Source organism: Pongo abelii, chromosome 1 (assembly GCF_028885655.2).
Source record: "Pongo abelii isolate AG06213 chromosome 1, NHGRI_mPonAbe1-v2.0_pri, whole genome shotgun sequence".
Classification (NCBI taxonomy): domain Eukaryota; kingdom Metazoa; phylum Chordata; class Mammalia; order Primates; family Hominidae; genus Pongo; species Pongo abelii.
The window spans coordinates 76590148-76611542 of NC_071985.2; the positions used below are offsets into that span (position 1 = coordinate 76590148).

At 39.8% G+C, this 21395-nt stretch overlaps 1 protein-coding gene across 12 annotated transcripts in view; it reads left to right on the forward strand.

The window, feature by feature from the left end:
* The window catches only part of TNFSF4 (TNF superfamily member 4), a 304073-nt gene that overhangs the window by 28535 nt on the left and 254143 nt on the right, over positions 1 to 21395 (forward strand). Inside the window, exon 3 of one of the 12 annotated variants that reach the window (XR_010137659.1) lies at positions 4 to 20356. The exons of 9 other annotated variants lie outside the window; for them this stretch is intronic. The gene's annotated coding sequence lies outside the window, so the exon portion shown is untranslated. Of the gene's footprint in view, positions 1 to 3; positions 20357 to 21395 lie in introns of those variants that run through there. 2 more of the 12 variants (XR_010137665.1, XR_010137670.1) reach the window with 2 other exon arrangements.

Sequence of the window (21395 nt, forward strand, 5' to 3'; positions counted from 1 at the left end):
AAGAAGATCAGGCCTCTGAACCCAAGCCAAGCCATTGCATCCCCTGTGACTTGCACTTATACACCCAGATGATCTGAAGTAACTGAAGAATCACAAAAGAAGTGAAAATGCCCTGCCCCGCCTTAACTGATGACATTCCACCACAAAAGAAGTGTAAATGGCCGGTCCTTGCTTTAACTGATGATATTTCACCACAAAAGAAGTGAAAATGGCCGGTCCTTGCCGTAAGTGATGACATTACCTTGTGAAAGTCCTTTTCCTGGCTCATCTTGGCTCAAAAAGCTCCCCCACTGAGCACCTTGTGACCCCCACTCCTGCCCGCTAGAGAACAAACCTCCTTTGACTGTAATTTTCCTTTACCTACCCAAATCTTATAAAACGGCCCCACCCCTATCTCCCTTCTCTGACTCTCTTTTCGGACTCAGCCTGCCTGCACCCAGCTGATTAAAAGCTTTATTGCTCATACAAAGCCTGTTTGGTGGTCTCTTCACACGGACACGCTTGAAAAAGATTCTTTATATGACTTCAGTTGTTCCAAATTTGTTAAAGTTTGTTTTATGGTCCAGAATATGGTTTAGCATGGTGAATATTCCATGTGTGTTTGAAAAAAAAAGTTTTCTGCTTTTGTTGGGTAGAGTGTTTTATAAAGGTAAATTATGTCAACTGGACATAACGTTTGGGTCTCATCTGTTGGTACTGATTTTCTGTCTACTTCTATCAATTACTGTGAGAGCAATGTCAAAGTCTCCAACTATGGTTGTGGATTTATCTAGTTCTCATTTCTGTTTCTGTTTTAAGTTTTTGAAACTTCTCTTAATAGGTGTGTACATTTAAGATTGTTATGTTTTCTTGATTAATTGAACCTTATCCCATTATGCAATGTCTCTGTTTAGTAGTATTCTTGCTTTGAAATCTACTTTGATATTAATATAGCCACTACATTTTTTCTTTTGATTAGTGTTTGTATGGTATCTCTTCTTTCATCTTATTACTTCTATTCCCATCTATGTCTTTATTTTTAAAGTAGGTTTCTTGTAGATAATTAGGTCTTATTTATTTTTAATCAAATTTGACAAACTCGATGTTTTAATTGGTGTGCTTAATTTATATTTAATGTAATTATTGATATGTTTGAATTTATTTTATTATTCATTTTCTAGTTGTCTCCTCTGTCTTTAATTCCTCTGTTTTCCCTTTCTATTGATGTCTCACTATGTTTGCTGACTCTTTTTTCTTTTTTTCTGTATTTTGCTATTGAACCCATCAATTGATTTCTTAACTTCACACAGTGTATTTTTTTCACTTCTAAAATTTCCATTTCATGCTTTAAAAAAAATTTTAAAAAGACTTTTAGAGCAGTTGTAGGTTCACAGACAAATTGAGTGAAAAGTACAGAGAGTTCCCATATGCCCCCTACCCCTACACATGCACAACCTCCCACACTGTCAACGTCTGGTACCAGAGTGGTACCTTTGTTACGGGTGATGAACCTACACTGAAACATCATTATCACCCAAAGTCCATAATTTACATAAGGGGTTTATTCTTGGTGTTGCAGATTCTGTGGGTTTGAACAAATCTATAATGACATATAGCCACCATTATAGTATCATACAGAATAGTTTCACTGCTGTAAAAATTGTCTATGTTCTGCATATTCATTTCTCCCTCCCTGCTAAACTCTGGCAATCACTGACCTTTTTACTGTTTCTATACTTTTGCCTTTTCCAGAATATCACATAGTAGGAATCATACAGTATATAACCCTTTCAGATTGGCTTCTTTCACTTAATAACATGTATTTAAGTTTCTTCCTTGTATTTTCATGCCTTGATAGCTCATTTCCTTTTAGAACTGAATAATGTTCCATTGTATGGATATACCACAGTGTATTAGTCAGGGTTCCCTGGAGGGACAGAACTAATAGGATAGATGTATATATGAAGGGGAGTTTATTAAGAAGTATTGACTTACATTATCACAAGGCAAAGTCACACAATAAGCTATCTACAAGCTGAGGAGCAAGGAAGCCAGTCCAAGTCCCAAAACCTCAAAAGTAGGGAAGCCAACAGTGCAGCCTTCAGTCTGCAGCTGAAGGCCTGAGAACCCTTGGCAAAACACTGGTGTAAGTCCAAGAGTCCAAAAGCTGAAGAACTTGGAATTTGATGTTTGAGGGCATGAAGCATCCAGCAGGGGAGAAAGATGAAGGCCAGAAGACCGAGCACGTCTACTCTTCCATCTTCTCCTGCATGCTTTATAGCTGCACTGGCTGATTAGATGGTGCCCATCCAGATTGAGGGGGGGGTCTGCCTCTCCCAGTCCACTGACTCGAATGTTAATCTTCTTTGGCAACACCCTCACAGACACACCCAGGAACAATACTTTGCATCCTTCAATTCAATCAAGTTGACACTCAGTATTAACCATCACACACAGTTTATTTATTCATTCACTTACTGAAGGACAATCTTGGCTGCTTCAAGGTTTTGGCAGTTATGAATAAAGTCACTATGTACATCCATGTGTGGGTAGGTTTTTGTGTGGACATGTGTTTTTAACTCATTTGAATAAATGCCAAGGGATGTGATTGCTGGATTGTATGTTAAAAATATGCTTAGTTTTGTAAGGTGGTTGTTTTTTTTTTATAGTTTCTGTTATTCTGCCAATAATTTATGTTTTTTTCCCTTTGTTCAAGAGTGTCTTTACTTGGTGGAGCATAGTTACAATAGTTACTTTAAAATCTGTGCCTGATTATTCTACCATCTTGGTCTTCTCAGTGGTAGCATTTATTGACTGTACTTTTCATGCAAATTAGTAAGCTTTTATTGGTTCTTTGTACACTGAGTGATTTTAGATTGTATCCTGGACATTCTGAGTATTTAATTTGAATGTTTTTCATTAAAATCCTCAAGAGATTTGGAAGATTGTTTGATTATTTGAGTAGGTAATCATACTGGTTTTGTTCAGACCGTCTGTATTTTGTGAGTGATACTTCCAATGTTATCTCAGTTTTTGGAACCTCTACATGGCAGCTTTGAGTATGTTCCATGCATGCACAGCTCAGGGTTAAGCCTGGGCCTGTGCTAGGTCATACACAGAGTTAGGAGATCCATTTCTCTAATCTCTTATCTCCAGGACTCCCCATAGTCACCTACCTATATAAGTTTTCTATTCCTCATCCTCTGGCCCAATAGATAGGGGTTCTTTTGAGTTTTGGCTGCTTGTGTTGCTACCAGGTCCTGTGACCAGGACCATTTTGGGTGCTATGTGGAGGTAGAAAAAAGAGAGAGAAAATTTACCTACTGACTTACTCCAGTACTCTCTGGACCACAGGAGCCCTTTTCTGTTTGTTTAACTAGAAAAACAGAATTTCTATTGGGATTTTAGCTGACCATGCTATTTTTCACCCTGGCCCTGCTAGGCAAGCTGTGAAAATGGGGGAGGGAATGAGAACGCAAGGATTCCTTTCTACGTTCTTCAGCTTAAAGGATCCTAGCCTTCTTTCTAGACAGAAGGGATTTATCTGAAAGTATTAGCTGTCTGCAGCACCCCCATTGCAGCTCATTTGTGTGATTGTTTTCAGCCGAAGCCTGTGAAAAGAAAGAGGAAATAAAATGAGAAACTTAATCCTGTGCAAATTGCTGTTTCAGTTTTTGACTTCTCTTCATAATTTGACTGCATTTCTTTACCTTTCAGAGTCCTTAGGTAGTTGTTTTTTGTATTTTGTCCAGAGTTTTTAGCTGTAATCAGCAGAAGAGGTGGGCTTTATTGAATTCACTCTTGACTGTACTTTCTTTTATATTCTTTTTTCACTTCTATCTGTACTACCTCTCTCAAGATACAATGACTGACACTAATCCTATCCTTTTATTCTATGAAGTAGAAACCATGACTATCCCTTTAAAGACCACATCTGTCACTTCAGGTATTTTTACTTGTGGCTTTCATTTGCTGGCTGAGCGGGTAAAGCCTGTTTAGGAGGAATACAATTCAAGAACCTCACTTTGAAGCTAACCATAGCAAACCTAGTTTACCTCTAGAATGCAGGTGACAGTGTGCAACCACTCCTGTCATCTGTCTTTTGTATGCTCTTCATTAGCAATCTTCCTCTTCCTTCCCAGTTCATTTATTTAGCCTCTAATTCATTCTTCTCTTCTCCCACCCCTTTCTCTTCTACCAGCCAGCCTACCAATACTTATTCTCTCTGAAAGGATCTTATCCTTTACCAGAAGTTCAGTTATTACCTCTAAGAACCAGTCCCTTCCCTTTTAAATTTTCTTTTCCCTGAAAGAGCCACAGTTTTATGTATTAGAAAAATGAAGGTATATGTTTTCCTTTAAAGGGATTATAATCATTACAGAAAATTTGAAAGTTTTCAAAAAATTAAAAAAAACAACAACCAGAATTTCCCAAAACCTGACTATCCAAAGAGAAGCACTTAATGTTATGTGTGTGATCTTGAGTGAAAATTTAAAATTTATATTAGAACATTTTATAAATTATCCAAACTTTTTGTACAAAAAACCCAGAAAATGTAAATAATAAGAAAAAAAACCCCTCATAATCCTACCATCTAGAAGTAAATACTGGTTTTAGTTCAGAGTATGTGTACAGATACGTGTGTGTGTGTGTGTGTGTGTGTGTGTTTGTGTGTGTGTTTGCAGGCTGCTTGGTTGGTTAGAGTGGGGAATAGTTGAGCCTGATCTGGGATCATAGACTTGCTGTGTTGGAGAAAGGGGTTGGGTGGAGTGGGTGTTGATATGCAAAGGTTGATTTAAATAAATGGTTTCTATTTTGGTATTTGGACAAGGCTTGAGGTGGAATCTCCTGGTGAACAAAATTGGGGAATGGAAAGAATTTGGTAGTGTTGTGTTTTGTGCCTTCCTGTCCCTTTTCTTCTGATTTCCCAAAGAGCTCACCCTGTTCTGTAGACTAAATCTTAGGCCTCTATGGCAACAAAGACTATAGACTAATGGCTTAGATGACAAAGAAAACAAGAGTTGGAAAGGGGCTTTCTCTACATTTCAATCAGAACATAGCAGGACTGCAGCACAGTCAGCACTGAAGTGAACTCCATTGCATCAGTTTTGTAGCGTCAGGGAGTTCTAGAAAACAATGCCTTGTGTTGGGAACTAGCATTCTACCAGTAACTGTGATATTGGTGGAGCAAGGGTGAAGAGAGGACCAAAGTAGAGGAACACGAAGGAAAAACAATGAGCAAGTTATTAGAAGTAACCCATGAAGACTCCAAAAAACGATTAGGGGTGACTTTACTGGGGAGAGAGGTCCTGGAGTCAAGAGCCTGAGGGGTGTGTGTGTGTATAAATATGTGTCTATTTATATCTATATCAATCACTATCTATATCTACATCTATCTTTCTTCAAAAATAGGACATTTTTACATCTACTATTGTATAATATTTCTTCCCTTAATAATATATCTTGAAAATCTTGTCATATCAAATATAGAAATATTTCATCATTTTAAATGGCTGCATTATATTCCATTGACTGCATGAGGATTCCATTGTAATCATTGTATGCATGTATGTGAGTATCAGAATTTATTTAGCCATTATCTAGGTTGTTTTCAAGCTATTATCAATTTCTTATTAGCAGTTCATTTTATTATTAAAATAATAATGTATTTTTCTCCTTTAAAAAACAACATTGTTCTGGCTTCTCATACTTTCAGCCATAGAATCCTTAGATGGCATTTAAAAGTTTCTGACTTATTCTTGCTCATCTTTTCTGTATAACCACATTTAATCTGTTTTCAATTTGATATACATGGCCAGCGGTACTGCCCCAAAGGGAAGAGGCAAAATGGACCCTAATAGTGCCCACATGTTGCTCACCTTCTTTTCTGCCCATCTCAAGTCTCACTGTCTGGCAAGGATCTGTTAGATTTACATATTCTGAAATATAAATGTTATGAAACTCAGTGGCCTGGCACGGTGGCTAATGACTGTAATCCCAGCACTTTGGGAGGGTGAGGCAGGTGGATCACCTGAGGTCAGGAGTTTGAGACCAGCCGGGCCAACATGGTGAAACTCCATCTCTACTAAAAATACAAAAATTAGGCCGGGCACGGTGGCTCACACCTGTAATCCCAGAACTTTGGGAGGCTGAGGCGAGCAGATCACGAGGTCAGGAGTTCGAGACCAGCCTGACCAACATGGTGAAACCCCATCTCTACTAAAAATACAAAAATTAGCCAGGCATGGTAGCGGGTGCCTGTAATCCCAGCTACTCAGGAGGCTGAGGCAGGAGAATCGCTTGAAACCAGGGAGGCGAAGGTTGCAGTGAGTTGAGATTGCGTCACTGCACTCCAGCCTGGATGACGAAGCGAGACTCTATCTCAAAAAAAAAACAACAAAAAAACCAAAAACCAAAAAACAAACAAACAAACAAAACCGAGTGGATTAGATTTCTCAGGGACATTTTCATTTTAAAGGCAACAAAGAAGTTTTAGAAGCAAATGATTGAAATTCTTAGGTATGTGGGAGAGGTGTTGCATTTGGTTTTGTTTTGAAGGGGTTCGGGAGAGGAGTTGGGGAGCCGGATCACTTGGATACTCTTGAACTCCATCAGGACATGACCTGTTTTTCCTGAATGAAGGTCTGATCCTGGCGGTCCTGGTCTGTGTGGTGGGAATACTATACTACAGAACGTGGACTTACCGTGCATTTACTCCCAATTCAGCATTCAGTTATTTCACAGGGGGAGCTTGAAATCAGTCAGGGTAAGAGCATTTACACCATAGAAAGCAGAAAATACTACAACTCAGGTTTTTCATCACTCTCCTCCCAACCCAGACCCAGTTATTAAACATTACCAGCATAACGTTGGCTTCTTATTCCTCAGTTTACCAGGCTGTTACTCAAAATTCACTCTCCAGCCCTGCTTTGGAGCAGTTGGGAACTTCAGCATTTTGATCCACCTTTTTGGAGCCGCCTCATGTGAAAGATGGGTGAGACCTTCGTCAGCAAACCTAAGACCTCACCAGTCCTGTCCTGAGGATTGGGTGTTAGTTTTTGCCTTGCCCTTCACCCTGGAGAGTTAAGCATACGTTCTTCGGGTGGAGGTAAAATGTGACTGTCCACACCACGGGGAACATCAGGAACACAAGTATGCAAACACACATTCTTGTTCACCTATACACAAATAAATTTCCTTTTAGAGTGAAAACCGGAAACTGTTTAAAGTGCCCACTTTAAAAATGAAAACTAAGACTTCTGAAAACAAGTAAAACAACTGATCTTTGGACTTAATTTTTTTTTTGAGACAGAGTCTTGCTGTGTCACCCAGGCTGGAGTGCAGTGGCTCAATCTTGGCTCACTGCAACCTCCACCTCCCAGGTTCAAGTGATTCTCATGCTTCAGCCTCAAGTGATTCTCATGCTTCAGCCTCCCTAGTAGCTGGGACTACAGGTGCACACCATCATGCCCGGCTAATTTTTTGTATTTTTAGTAGAGATGGGATTTCACCATGTTGGCCAGGCTGGTCTCAAACTCTTGAGCTCAGGCAATCCGCCCACCTCGGCCTCCCAAAGTGCTGGGATTATAGGGCTTGAGCAATGGTAAGGGAGGGGAGCTATAAGGAAGGAGAGGAAGTGAGATTGAGGTAGAAAATAGGAAAAGCAAAGAGAAGGGAGGGGAAAAAGGATGAAAAAGAAGAAAAGGGTGAGAAGTAAAAGAAGCAAGTAGGGAGGAAAAGTTTGGAGAGGTTGGATAGGAGAAAAAAGTGGACTGTGGAATGGAAGATGAGGAGCCTGCCAGGCTTTGGGGTGAGTGTGGTGGTTAGAGTTCAACTGTTTTGGTTTCCTTGGGCACAGGCCCTGAGAGGAGGTTATCCCTGCTCTGACTGCACCTAGAGGTTTAGTAACAATCATATTCTAAGCTTTTATTTTTATTTCCATCTTTATTGTCTATTTTTGACAATCAGAATATTTTCTACTGGGATTTTAAACATCTTCACCTTGTGACAAAATTACCTAGAACTAAAGATTTAGAAATTTAGTGATTAATATTAGATTGTATTAATATGTATAGCCTGTATTTTGCTTTGACGGATTTTAAACCTTACAGATTGCATTAATTATATTTAGGAAAGATTGAGAATGTCTCATTTCATAATGTCTAGATATTGCATCTTATTAAAAAATAAACCAATTTTTAGTATATGTAGGAGCTGGTATGAGGATCACACAATGCAAGCAAATAAAATGAGAAAAGATGATTCAACAAGAGGCTTCACTGATTTACTGTTTATTTAACTGCTTTGACGAAAGTGCTTGGTTCTTATATGAATAAGAAAGGGGATAAGTTATCCACCAGAATGAAAGTTATATTCAGGTTTGAAGCTTCTGCTGTCAGATAATATAGTTTTCTGTAGTGTGGAAGAACAGCATCATTTTCAAGCAAGGTGGAATTAAGCATGGACAGAACTGTGTTTCTCACCCCGGAGGAGGGTAGGTTTTTTTTTCTTTTTACTTCTTAAAACTTATTTTAATATTCTTCTTCCCTCCCCCACCCCATTGGGAAAAGGCTGAAACAATCTGGATGGGTTTAATTAGAAATTAATACATACTGTCATTGTGTAAAGTAAATCAACATTGTGGCAACAAGGGACTATTCTTGGAAAAAGTGAAACCCATATTAACAAAATATGTCATGGAAGAAACCCACTTAGTGATTTCACTGGCTGCCTGAAAGACAGTCAGTGTAAAGGTCAATGTTCTGCATGTTCTCTGGGGCTTGTCCATGTAACGGAAGAAGGTCTTTCCCAGACTCAGCCAAGCCTAGTTAGCTCCAACCAGGCCCTAGACCAAAAGCAAGGGAAGAGCACATCTTTTCAATAGAATAAGGGTAGAAAGGGATTCTCTGAATGTAGTAACTATGAAGCTATGCCAAAGGTAGGCAGAAAATGGGCTTGGGAGCCAGACACTCCAGGGTTCAGTAGTTCCTACCCACAGTCTGTGTGCTTGCTAAATGGTATATATTTCTTGTTAACCACGTTATTAAAACTTGATCAGCACATAAGCTTTCTTCTGTTAGATCTTTTGGCAGCAAACAACCTTCCCCCCAAGCCTCTGAATTTTGGAGGAGGGTAGGTTTGATGAATTGTTCAGAAATTTTGTGTTTGGTGGTGGCAGAAGGGGAGGGATTGTGTGGCCTTCTGGTCACAAGCAAGCCTGCAGAAGATTCAGTGGCCTTTCCAGTTGACTTAGACAGCCTGTGTCCCTGGTGTCACTGACTGGCACCTACAGCAATAGTTGGTGTTATTTAGCTTCTTGTCACATACAACTTTCTTCTCTTCTTTCCTTCGATTGTCCCTTCCCTCATGACTTCTCTGAGGGATAGCAGGATTGAGGTCACAGGCCACCATTCAGGACATTCAGTCTCTGATAAGAGTCAGTAAGGCGGAGCCACTGGTGTCCCCTGAACCCCTGCTACAGGTGGGCAGAGGCTGGGCTGCTAGTGTGGTATCCAAAGGACAGTAGCTGTGCTTAGTATGGCAGAGTTTAATTTTGAGATGTTGGGGATTCTGGAGGAGAAAAATTTTGTGTGCTGCTGAGTCATTAGGAATTGACCATTATAGGTAGTAAATAGCAGAACAGAAGAAAGAAACGAGACTGATCATGAAATAATTGGAGCCAGGAGTTCTGCTGACTGTAACAATGTACGACATTTGCATGTACCTTGTGTGGTTGATTAGGAAAGAAGCTCTTTGTTCTGAAATGTCTTCATCAGTGAAACTAGAAGAGATATGCTCAGCTGGGATACAGTGAACTCAATCTACTCCTCCAGGACTGGATCTGCAGAACTCAGATCTACCTTCCATGACAGCTTCTGGCTGTTGGCATACAGAGCTCTCCTCTCTCTCTGCATGTAGCTTGTCACTCACTCAGCTTGTACTGATGGGGTGGGGCAGTCTCAGATTGTTTTATAGGTGCAATTATTTAACTTCTTTAGATGAGGGTTGTGTTTTATGTTACTCTTGAAGCCTCATTTATTTGCCACATGGTGGGTACATGAAGATACATGCTAAATGAAAGTTGTGCAAAGAGCTCTGAACTTGGAGGCAGATGACCTTGGACTTTTATTCAGTCTGTACTTGTTACACATGAGCTTGGATAAGACTGATCTTTCAGCTTTCTTCAGACCTTAAACATGAGATATCAAACAAGTAGAACATATAAATAAATAGAAGAAAATATACATAAATATTACATGATCTTTGAATTGTAAGACTCACTAAGCATAAATGCCACTGAAGAAACCACAAAGAATAGATTTGCCAGTATGGAAAGCTTTTTAATTCTGTATATCAGAAAATGTCATAAAATTAAGAGGCAAATGACATACTGAGAAAAATACTTCTACTTGGTAAGTCAAAGTATAGAAAATAATCAAAAGATACAGTTCACAAAGAAAAAATAAATATATGTGGTCAAAGAAGTACAGTTTAAATCTACAGTGAGATACTTTTTAATCAGCTCAAATTTTCAGGGGGACCCATTCAGTCTTATATGATGCTGGTGGAAGTGGAAATTTCCTGGAGCAGTGTGTATTAAGAGCCATAAAAATGCTATTTCCTTGAAGTTAACAAGAAACTTGCTAGACCTGTTTGAAGGATGCCAACTTAAAACAATTTATAAAATGTATTTATTTATTTTTTTCATGTTGTATAGGTTTTAATGTTTTTGAAACAAAATTAACCCATAGTAGACTTTGGTGGACAATGTGAGTCTTCTAACTAGATACTCTCTAATTTAGTCAGGGTTTAATTAAAGAAATAGAAGTACTAGGATAAAAATGTATTTGTTTTTACTGGGGGACATACCGTGTTCCTGAATGGAAAGATTCAGCTTTGTGGGTATACAAATTTTCCCAAATTAATATTTAAGTTTAGTGTAATTCCAATAAAAAATTCTAGTAGGATTTTGTTGGGGAGGGGCAGGTGTGATGGGAATTGATGATGTGATTTTAATTTGTATTTTATGTTCTGAGTAAAACATTTTCTTGGGGTGCAGAAAATTTTATGATGGAAGAATAAGAAAACTAAGAATATTTTGAATAGGAACAATAAGTAGGAAAAATGTATGCAATGGGATATTAATATGTATTATAAACTCACAGAAACTGAAGACAAGAGTGATGGACTGTATATAGATGGAACAGAATAGAGTGACCACATATGAACCCTAGTGTATGTGGGAATTTAGCATGTGATAAAAATGAAGAAAAATACAGTGAGGCAAAAGATGGTTTTGGGTCAATTGAGAATCAGTTTGGGAAAAAGTAATAGATTTTTACCTAAAAGAGTACAAGAAAACAAATTCCAAATGGAATTACTTAAACGTGGGAGAAGGACACTAAAAAACTTGAAAATAAAGATGAATGCCTATATAATTTTGTAGTGAGAAAGACCTTTGTAAGTACAGAAAAGCTATAAAGGAAAAGACTGATAGAACTGGTTATACAATAACTTAAAGCTACAAACTAAATTAATAAGCAAATAATTAATAATAAGCTATTTACAACAAAAAAATTAACAAAGTTAAAATACTTAGAAAAAGCCGAGAGACCTTGTCTGTGGCCACCCTCAGGTTGGGTAATTCACAAGAATGACACACAGAACTCAGGAAAGCAATTTTATTATGCTTACAATTTTATTATAGCGAAAGGACACAGATAATAAAATCAGCAGAGGGAAGCGACATAGGGCAGAGCCTGGAGGGGTCCATGCACGGGGCTTCCCATCTTCCTCTCTCTACAGAGTCATGGATTGTGTTACCTCCTGGTTACGATGTGTGACAATACATACAGAATACTGCCAACCAGTGATGCTCACCTGAGCCTTTGATGTCCAGAGGGTCAAAGCCCTCACCATAAATCACATCTCTAGACTGGTGGCGAAAGCCCTCAGGCCAACAAAGATACTCATAACACGCTGGGCATTCCAGAGGCCTAGAGATCACCTCCCAGTGCCAAAAGCCCTAAGTTAATTCACTACACAGAAACCTATCATTTTATCCCTATCAAGTTGACAAAGTGTAGCAGATGCCATCAGCGCCGGGACACATTTCTGGACATTTCAGCGCTCCCCAGTAGATTTCTAAGGGCGATATTTGCAACTCCATGCCTGAGGGCTTAAAAAAAAATGCTGAAGGCCCTGTGCCCTTTTCCTTAAGTAGCCCTCACTTGGCAGTGGCTCACACCTGTAATCCCAGCACTTTGGGAGGACAAGGCAGGTGGATCATGAGGTCAGGAATTCAACACCAGCCTGGCCAAGATGGTGAAACCCCATCTCTACTAAAAATACAAAAATTAGCCAGGTGCGGTGGCGGGTGCCTGTAATCCCAGCTACTCAGGAGGCTGAGGCAGGAGAGTCGCTTGAACCTGGGAGGGAGAGGTTGCGGTGAGCCAAGATCGTGCCACTGCACTCCAGCCTGGGTGACAGAGTAAGACTCCGTCTCAAACAAAACAAAACAAAACAAAACAGTAGCCCTCACTTAATGACTCTTGGAGTTGTCATGTAAGACTTTAGCCCTTTAGGTGGGATAATGCTGGGGCATTTTGTATTATTTCCCAGAGTTTCTCTGCAAGATTAAGTTCCAGTTGCCCACTGTGATAGGTGGCTTAGTAATGCACCCTTTATTGGCTGCCTTTGCTTCTGGTTACCACTTACCCATAGCCATCCCTATTTCTGTATTACTCAGATAAACTGCCTGCACTTGAATCCTTGTCTCAGTGTCTGCTTCTGGGAGATAACAAACTAAGACATAAAATTTAAAATGAAATTCAGAGGTGGCGTGAGTACATGGAAATAGATGTTCTCCTCTGCTCCTTTGTGGAGTGTAAATTGGTTCAACCTTTTTGGTGGATACTTTGGAAATATTTATCAAGTAGCTTTAAAATATGCATAGTCTTCAACTTAGTAATTCTACTTCTGAGAATGTTTCCTGAGAAATAGCTAGGGACGTGTACTAGGTTTTCTTTTCTGTTTTCTAAACAATAAACTACTTCGAAAATGAGGAAAGGACACTAAATGACATTCATAGGTAAAACTTTTATGTCTCATTATATTAAAGGTAGGATGCAACAAATAATTGGCTACAGTTTTTCTTTCATAAGCAACTATTAATCTTTAAAAAACTTTCCTCAGAGATAGATTAACTTTTATTGAATATAGCTGTTAATAAGAAATTTTAAATTGATTGCATACTGTATTAGTCGGCTTGGGCTGCCATAACAAAATACCATAGACAAGGTGTTTTAAACAACAGAAATAGAAATTTATTTTTTCACAGGTTTGGATGCTGACAGGTCCAAGATCAAGGTATTGACCAGTTAGTTCCTAGTGAGGGCTCCTTCCTGCCTTGTAGATGTGTGCTCATGCGGCAGGGAGAGAGAGTAAGCTCGCTGGTGTCTCCTCTTCTAAGGACACTAATCCTATTTCATTGGGGTCTACCTTTATGATCCCATTTAACATCAGTTACATCCTTACACCAAATACAGCCACACTGGGGGTTAGGAGTGCAACACATGAACTTTGGGAGGACACAATTCAGTCCAGAGCATAAACTAATAAATAGCTCAGTTGTTTAGTAAGTTTTAGAATGTCCTTATTTGCTCCTTTTGTTCTTTTCCAGCTCTCTGGGTCATATCTATTGATGAGTATCTCTAGTAGGTAAAGCCTGTCTCCCATCACTTTCTGGGTCCATCTATATAGGGGTTTTTGATGCCATTGTCCAAAAGACTTGGCTTTACTGCTTACCAGCAAGATAGGATCAGGACTACCAGATATGGTCATGAGTGACCATGAAGCTGAGAGTTGCAGCAGTCCCCTCAGCCTTCCATTGGTTGCCCCTGTCCTGTTTTCATGGGCCAGCTCATAGGTGGAACCTCAGTATTATTCATGCCCAGCACTCCAATTTTTCACCAGAGGTGAATCCTAGGCCGTTTGGCTGTGATCCTCTTTCTTTCTTCAGTGTTTCACTATTTTGTCCCATGGGGCATTAGATTGCTCTCCCAGTCAAGAGCACATCTGACACTGAAAATTTCTCTGGATATTCTTCTGTCTGCCAAATCAGATTTCCTCAACTAAAATCCTGCGTGATCCACAGTTACATTCACCATTCTCTTTAGACACTGTATCTCAGTTACCCAGATGGTATTATGGTTCCAGCCTCTGCAGAGGAGTGTCTTTGCTGGCATTTGGTCTCCATGGCATTGAATACCTCGCACACTTTTGTAGCCACTCCCGTTTCATGACCCTCAAACCTCCCAAATGTTAAATGGTAACTTTTAGAAAACTACCAAGTAACGTGGATAACACATTCCCCAGCACATCCATGAACTCTCATCTGTTTGCGCCCATCGTTCCCTCTGCTCCAATGCTATGCCTCACTGGCATCTTCTTTTGATTTGGCACTTGGTGATGAAAAAGGTGAAAGGTTAATGGTCAAATTGGCTACATCACAATATCCTATTTTGTTGCAGCACACCCATTGATTGCTCACTTACCAGTCTCACTTGCTCACTTTTCTGTCAGGTCTCCTAAGTGATCTTTCGTGTAAAAAGAAGTTTAGAAAATGCTTCAGGATAAATTGTATGAGGTTCAATAGGGACAAAAAAGCACCTACATCATAATAACAGTTAACACGCACTTGTAATATCCTAATTAGATACAAGACAAGAAAATGTAAGGGAAGGTAAAGTAATTTAAAACAATTGTGCATTAGTTTTCTAGGGATGCTGTGAGAAAATACCACAAACTGAGCAGATGACACTGCAGAAAAGTGTGTCTTATGATTCTGGTGGCTAGAGATGTGAAAACAAAGTGTTAGCCGGGTTGGCTCCTTCTGAGGGCTGTGAGGGACAGTCTGTTTCATGTTTCTCCATGTTTCTCCCTTAGCTTTGGGGTGGCTTGCTGGTAATCTTTGGCATTCTATAGCTTGTGGCAGCATAACTCATCTTCACTTGGCATTCTTCTTTTACATATGCCTGTGTCCAAATTTCCCCTTCTTATAAGGACACCAGCCTTACTGAATTAGGGGCTATTTTACTCAAATTTAATCTCATCTTAACTGACTACCTCTGCAGCAACCCTATTTCCAAATAAGGCCATATTCGGAGGTACCGGGGAGATAGGACTTCAATGTATGAATTTTGGGGGGACAAAATTCAACCCGTAACAACTTGGAAGTCTTTGTGGTGGATCAAAAGTTGAGTCAGAGTCGGTTTCTTTTATTTTTTTTGAGACGAAGTCTCACTTTGTTGCCTAGACTGGGGTGCAGAGGCATGATCATAGCTCACTGCAGCCTTGACCTCCCCAGGCTCAGGTGATCCTCCCACCTCAGCCTCCCTAGTAGCTGGGTCTACAGGTGCATGCCACCATACCCAGGTATTTTTTTTTTTTTTTTGGTATTTTTTGTAGAGATAGGGTTTCGCCATGTTGCCCAGGCTGGTTTGGAACTCCTGGACTCAAGAGTTCCACCAACCCCGGCCTCCCAAAGTGCTGGGATTACAGGTGTGAACCATCTCGCCTGGCCAAGAGTCAATTTCTTAAGAGATGTTTGTTTACTTATTTATTCCTTGTTCGGGGGTAGAATTATTGTACCTAGCTGCCACCCTTAAGACTATACTGCAAGTCTGTATATGAGTAAATTTCAGATTAAGAGCACACTGTGTTTGGGGGACTTGGGGCAACACTCCTTATTGTAACTACTTTAGATGGCCTAAAAGGGCAGTGTAATACGAGGAGTCTTGGGGACTGCCACAGTACATTTATATTGCTGTGCCTTCAAAGGGTTAGTGAGTTAGTATTCCTGAGACTTGACATCTTGTTTGCTTATTTTTATTTTCCCAGGGTCTAGTATAGGTAAAAAGTTCCTGGCAAATGGGTCGATGAACATTGAGTTAATCTTACCAATCAATGCTAAGATGTATATGTATATGTTACATATATGTGTATATGTACATATTTTCACATTTTACCATCTTTGAAATAAAGACTGTCTTACAATACATGGAGCATAACAATTGTCACTGTTTTCTTCTCTTAATAGCAAATACAGTAATGCCTTATAAGCATTGGTTTCTTAGATTTGATGAAATGGGATATTTGCACAAAATTTACCTAAAAAATTGCTATCGTTTTTACATGAACAAGGTAGATTATAGGTAAAACACGTAAAACTGGTTTTTAATGCTCCTTAATTTTTTTTTTTTCAGGAGAGTTCTGTATTCCTCAAAGATCCCTCAAGAATTTTGTCAGTGTTGCCATAACCTCTTGTTTATTAGTCTGCTTGGGTTGCCATAAAAGAATGTACACAGACTGGGTGGCTTAAACAACAGACATTATTTTCTTAACAGTTCTGGAGTCTGGAAGTCCCAGATCAGGGTGCCAGCAGGGTTGGTTTCTAGTAAGGCAACCTTCTCACTGTGTGCTCACATAGACAAGGCCTTTCCTCTGCGTTTGTGGAGAGAGATCTTTGGTGTCTTGTTCTCTTTCTATAAGGTCACCAGTCCTACTGGATTAGGGCCCTACTCTTATGACCTCATTTATCTTTAATTATTTCCATAAAGGCCCTGTTTCTAAATACAAATACACTGGGGATTAGAACTTCAACATATGAATTTGAAGGGTGGAGGTACACAATTCATTTCATAACACTCTAGTTTGGATGGCAATTGTCTAACAAAGATCTAGTTGTTTTGGACTCAGTTGGGTGGCTGTGAGCTGGTCTCTGGGTTTGGACTGGATTCCTCACTGGGGAACAACCCCTTGCCCTTTATCACCTGTTTGTAGCATATTACTAGGAAGTGATGTGTCTTGTTTCACATTATTACACGCCAAATGCTAATTGTGGAAGACCTCTTCTTCTACCCTCTTAGGTCTTAGCCATTAGGTATTAGTTGTCAATCCTTAAGGCTTCCTTCACCCAGTCCTTTTAGGTCCTCTCAGGGCATTGCTACACTCTGCTGATTTCTCTTTGCTACTATTATCAAATATGTATTCTAGCCAAGGGGGCTACATACTGAGCTTCAACACCAGCCTATGTTCATGATACATCATTGGTCACAAGTGAGGCTGGAGGAGAACTCATCTGCTGAGGAAGTAAGCACATGACCTGTCACCAAGGAGTCACCATTTGGCCAAGATCGGAATCCAACACTAAACTTCACTGCACATCACCATCAGGTTGCAGTCCTGAACATGCATTGTATTCCATGCCTTCCGAGACCCTGGAATCTTGTCAGTGAAGGACAGCAGGCAAGAGAGTGCATGTGAAAACAATTGTTAACTATGAAATATTTTATTCAGAAATGAGTAAAAAAGAATCTTTGTAGCAGCCAGCCTTTCCCTTGGGGGAGAAAGCTCAGCAGTTGGTTTGGTCAGTTGGTTCACTGAAGGCAGATGAATTGGCACTTTGCAGTTGAGAGCCAATGCAGGCTCACGGAGGTGGCTTCTCTCTGCAGGCTGATTTTGGGCCCCCAGCAGGGCCCAAGGCCCAACAATCAGCGCATGGCTCTTAATTCTGTGCAACTAACAAATCCCGTCCCAGTGTGCTGAGAGCGCCCTCTAGTGCCCAGCAACTTCCTCAAGAATGGAGTGTAAAGACCTTTAAGGACCTTGACCAGGAAGGAACCACCATACTTTTGAATTTCAAGCCTAACCTGAAGGTTATTATTTAAGGAAACCAACAAATTTTCTCAAAAAAATTATTGTATTGGAAAATATTTATAATGCAAAAACATTCTCCAAAGAAAACCAAAGACAACTACAGTGATTCATTTACTTTAGGTCTACAACAACAAAATATTAATTTAACAATACAAATAACATGCTCTTTAGCTCTTTGAAGGATGGCAATGAGGAAAACTGGAAAATAATGATCTAGCAATTACTGGCTGAACCACATTCTAAGAAATGTTAAGATAACAGGTGAACATTCAAAATTCAAATTTACCACTTTGGAGACTGCTTATTTGCATGACAAATGGATTCTTTGTTTTACAGAAAGGCTTTCTCACAGGCCTGGGTTTTATTACCAATTAGTCTTAACCCCAGCAGAGCTTTAATTAGAATGCAAAGGGTTTGTGGGATCTGTGGGCACTGGAGGAAGAGTGTCTTATGTTGAGATTTTTCTAGGATTAAGTTCACGGCCTCTGAGTTACATCTGCTATATATAGCACAAATTATATAAACGTTGGTATTGCCTGTCACCTAATACAATTATTTGTACAGACAGAGTATGACATTAATTCCTGCAGTGAACAACTCTATAGACCCTTCACCCTAATGTGTCCATGTAAATGGAGCCCTATTTGCTATGCACACACTTTTTCAAAGAATCTGTTAGAGAATGTGAATACCAAGTTATAAGCAACAAAAAAGAAAGCAATGAAATATAATGAAATCCCCATTACATCCCTTTGCCCTATAATACTTTCCCTTGACTTTGCTATAAGCATTCCTCTGGCATTCCCACTCCTGACCCACAAGATTATTAAATGTTCATTGTCTCAACTAACTATGCCAACAGGTTCATAATATCACTTGATACAGAGAAAGTGGAAGACTGTGAAAGTTACTTACATTATACATGCAAGTGTAAAAAAGGATTGTTGAGCAACAGGAGTGAGCTAAGAAAGCAGTTGTGAATTCTGTGCATTCAAGATGAAACAAAATGTTATTTGTGTGTGTTAGCTGTCTGGCTGAGTAAATAAAGAAGATTCAAATTTGGCGCAGCTGTTCTTTCTCAGTGCTGCCTGGGTATTAGATTCCCTGCAACCGTCTGTGTGCTCAGACCCCGCGTTCCATTGCGTAGGGAGCTGGCAGGCCTTTTTTTAGCGGAACGCAGCCGGGAGCAGGAAGGGTGGCGTCCGCTGGGGTTTGACTCAGCAGCTGTGGGCGAGGCCCGGCACACACTGTCTTGAGGACTGTGATAAAGGTTAAAAATAAAGGATAGCACTTGAGTGGGCTTCATAAGGAGTAACTATCTAATTATAGGGCTTATTTTTACAAAGCAGCAGCTGACAGCGTCAGCCCAGCACGTCCTAAAAGTTCTTACTAAGACATTTGCTGCTACATTTGCTATGACCAATGTCACTTTAAAGGGGTCTTGGCAATTACATTCTCACTTAACTTTTCCTTCTGCAACAAGGATATATGAGGGGGATTAGAGGATATTGCAAAAGCTCACCTTTTATTCAGACCCACTTAAAAACTAAACCCACTAAATCAACTTCCTGTCTCCCTTCTCAAACATTTATAAAGCGCCACCAATCAGCAGGCACAGTGCTGGGTGCTGCCATTCACACCCCACATGGTCTTGGCCTCAGAGCTGGTGGAGTTTGTGGCGTAGCCTGTGCTCAGTCTTGGATCTGTCTCTTTAGGACCAGTTTCTCTTTGGGCTCTTATTTCCAAGAGCCATGGAGACTGAGCAGAGCAGCATCTAACAAAGGACGGGGTCCCCTGTCAGCTTCTCTGTCTTCACAAGTGAATGTCACACATTTTAAACTAGAACTCTTTCTACTTACTTAGCACCTAACAGATGCTACGAGAATTCTGGTTACTTTTTCTTTTCTGTTTGGGTCGGGAGCACATGTCTAAGTGTGACAAATATGAGCAGATTATTTGGAGAGGTGAGGAAATACAGGAAAGAGGGGGGCCAGTCTTTTCTCTCTTTTGGAAAAATAATCATTTTTCATAGAAACCAGATACTTTCATAATACTCTTTTTTAAAAGAAATGTTTTAACATGAAAAAATTTCAAAGATACATAAAAGTAGAGATAATAGTGTAATAAGTCCCCATGTACTTTATGTCCAGCTTTGACATTTAGCAGCATGTGGCCTGATCTTGTTTTACACACATCCTCTCTCCTGTATTATTTTGGAGCAAATTTGATATGTTATTTCTTTCTTTTTTTTTTTTTTTTCTTAGAGTCTTGCTCTGTCACCCAGGCTGGAGTGCAGTGGCACAATCTTGGCTCACTGCAACGTCTGCCTCCCAGATTCAATCAGTTCTCCAGCCTCAGACTCCCAAGTAGCTGGGATTACAGGCACCTGCCATCATGCCTGGCCACAAGTTTTGTATTTTTAGTAGATATGGGGTTTCACCATGTTGGCCAGGCTGGTCTCGAATTCCTGACCTCAGGTGATCCTCCTGCCTTGGCCTCCGAAGGTGCTGGAATTATAGGCGTGAGCCACTGCTCCCAGCCAATATGTTATTTCATCTGTAAATATTTCAATATGTAGTTCTATAGATAATAATTCCTTTTTAAAAAGTAACCACAAAACAATAAATTCACCTAACATTAGCAATAATTCATTAATATAAACTAGTCAGTATTTAAATTTATAATTATCTCATAAATGTATATGCACATTTTTTACAGCTTATTTGTTTGAATTAAGATAAAAATCAGCTGCACATATTGTAGTTGGTTCCTTTTTCTCTTAAATCTTTTATTCCATAGATTCCCCTTCCATGTCCCTCTCTGTTTTGTTATCCTGGCAATCATTTGAAAAACTGAGTACTTTGTGCTGTAGATTTTTATGGATTTGGATGCCTGTAGTCCTATATAACAGTGTCCTCCATTTTCTGTTTCTGGTAAATTAGTACAGTCATGCCCCTCATAAGAAAATATTCTGTCAACGATGAACCATTTTGGATGGTAGTCCCATAAGATTATAAAAGAGGTTGGGCGTGGTGGCTCACGCCTGTAATCCCAGCACTTTGGGAGGCCGAGGCGGGTGGATCACTTGAGGCCAGGAGTTCAAGACCAGCCTGGCTAACATGGCAAAACATTGTCTTTACTAAAATAAAAAAATTAGCCAGGTGTGGTGGTGGGCGCCTGTAATCCCAGCTGCTTGGGAGGCTGAGGCAGGAATCGCTTGAACCTGGGAGGTGAAGGTTGCAGTGAGCCAAGATTGCACCACTTCAGCTTGGGCAACAAAGCAAGATTCTATCTCAAAAAAAAAAAAAAAAAAAGATTATAATGGAGTTGAAAGATTCCCATTGCTTAGTTATATAGCCATTGTAACATGGTAGCACAACACATTACCTTTTCTATGTTTAGATATGTTGCAGTACACACTATTGTGTAGCAGTTGCCTACAGTTTTCAGTACAGTAACATGCTGTACAGGTTTGTAGTCTAGGAGCAATAGGCTATACCATATAGCCTAAGTATGTGGTAGATTATACCATCCAGGTTGTGTAAGTACACTCTGTGATGTTTACACAGTGAAATCACCTAACAACACATTTCTCAGAATGTATTGCTGTCGTTAAGGGATGCATGATTATAATTGACTCTAGAGACTTAGCAGAGTCAGGTTTCATTTTTCTGTCAAAACGACTTCATACATGGTAG